Genomic DNA, 2,494 nt, shown 5'->3' on the forward strand with positions numbered 1-2,494 from the left:
TTATTATAGTAGTATAGTATTATTATAGTAGTATAGTATAGTATTATAGGATGATTGTCTGTTTATTTATTTTATTTCATTCTATTTCTTTAAACGGACTACAACATGGCAAGACAGTACTAACACATCCCAACTTTGGGGGACAGCAGCTTCCCTTTGCTGTTAAGCACGAGGCACTCATTGTCTTTTGTGTATCACTCATACCTGTCCCCACAAAACAAGGGCAGGTGGGAACCAATTACCTCATAACCAAGGGAACACAATGACTCCACTTAGTCACTGCACATGAAAATACAAATTAAACAATATACAAAGCACAATAAATGACAATGAAATAATAATTTACCAGTGACTCAATAATGTTGAATCTGTTGCTACTTAAAGCCTCAGTGTGTAAAAATGGTGAGTAACAGTGAAATTCTAGATTCTAGAGCGCTCACCCCTCCTGTCGGGTAAGTGACGGTGGCCTCGTAGGACAGAAAGCCTTGCGCAGACAGAGATGGCATCATCCACGAGTTTTTCAAGTTTTTCAGGAGTAGGCCTATCTAGCGATGAGGTGAATATTTATTTAGGAATCTAAACCATGTTATGACATTGTAGTGACCCTGCAGTAAATGTTCTTTTATAATGTCAATGTTCTGTGAGTTAATGGCATGTTTGGGATTGAATGAGTATAGGTAGGGGGGCGGGGTGCGAGTGTGACGGGGATGAGGGCTGTGTGAGTGCGCGTGCTGGTGTGTGTATGAGCGAGCTGGAGGAGAGAGCAGCAGTGCACAGTTGGAGTTACTGCTAAGTTCTTGTTTGTTGGTTGTTTGTTGGTTTGTTGGTGGTTACGGCCAACAGTAACCTGTACTGTTCAGTAATAAACAGTGGTTTGCCGAATAACTGCGTCATCCTTTCCACACGTCCTGGCGGATGCTACAGTATGTTATAGCTTACCAGTGACATATAGGTTATCTGTGAGATATAACGTAATGTTAGGAGTGTTTTATCTCTAATTGTTTGGTAACACGAGCAAACATTAGCACAGTAATGCTAAAATAACATGTTTATGTGATAGTCATGGCATAATATATGCGTCTCCGGAGTGTTCTTCCACAGGAGTTCTTTCCACCTGGAATAAGCAACGCCGATATTCACTCGCGTTTCGTCCCGTCCTCGCTTATCTGATCTTTTTCTTTTATTTGGTGGCGTGGTTTCCCTCTTACGGGGCAAAGCATATGTGTGGTCCTCCATTTAAAGTGCGACAGAATCATAAAAGTACAAAGCAGGTTCACGCAGAAGCGCCCCGGATTGAGCTTCACCTTCTTTGTCTCCAGTGACGGCAAGTTCTAGGTAAACGCGAAAGGCGAAGTGCGTGTATCTCTTTCGGCCACTGTATTCAAATATGGCGACGCAAGATGGCAGCCTCCAGCATACCGCGCCCTGCCTGTGTATATGGGAAATCATTCTAAGCCTATGAGAAAGCTTCCATTTGTATGTGAATTGCGTTACACTTTAGTAAATATATATTTATGAAAGCAATAGTTGATATTTGCTAATAAACAACCACGTAAATTACACATTGTAACTTTAAATATAAATAATGCACCCATTATTAAATAGCACAGTAACTTAAGTAATAAATAATTATGGTTACAGATGTACAGTATGTTTGTGAAGGGACAGAATCAGAATTTGGAGCCGAATGTACAGTATTTCTTCCGTTTCAACATTATGTTTATATTAAGGACAATTTGTATTAAGGACAATGAATGTCCTTAATATTAAGGACCTTTATATTAAGGCCTTTATATTAAGGACAATTTCAAGTCCTTTCCACTTCACATCAGTGCAATGTCCTATAGACTGCAAGTGCAATAGGCGTGTGTTCAACTTAATGGATTTGCCTATGAGAGTGGTCACGCATGCATTCACACACTTGTGCTGTACAGAACTCATACACTTAATGAAACACATGCACACACACACACACACACACACACGCACAGCTATAGGCCTATTGAATAGCACACTAGAGAACACAGAGGAACATTTGTTGAGGGAGTCGGTCAGAGATAACGAACATCATATTAATGAATGCTTCACTCCTTCTCTCTGCTCCTCCCTCTCTGTTTGTCTGAGTCTCTTCTTCTCTCCGCTCTTCTCTCACTTCCCCTCTTCATCCCTCTCACTGTCTCTCTGTTACTGCTTTCCCTCCAACGACCCCGCCTCCACCCCAACATCTCTCCCTCTCTTTCTCTATTTCTCTTTTGATGTTGCACTCTCCCAACCTCTCTCTCACTCGTGCTCTTTTGCTATTTTCTGCTCCTCTGTAACACAGGGACCCCCGCCACCTCCACCTCCCCACCACCATCTCTCTCTCTTTCTTTTCTATAAACTTTGTGCTGTCGGGCAATTAATCATTTTTCCGAGGACTCGTTATTTTTTATAAGGGAGCGGCTGACATCAGATACGGGCACCCAGTCCTGTGCCAGCTGGATATGACATCACC

Source organism: Epinephelus moara, chromosome 5 (genome assembly GCF_006386435.1).
Source record: "Epinephelus moara isolate mb chromosome 5, YSFRI_EMoa_1.0, whole genome shotgun sequence".
Lineage (NCBI taxonomy): Eukaryota > Metazoa > Chordata > Actinopteri > Perciformes > Serranidae > Epinephelus > Epinephelus moara.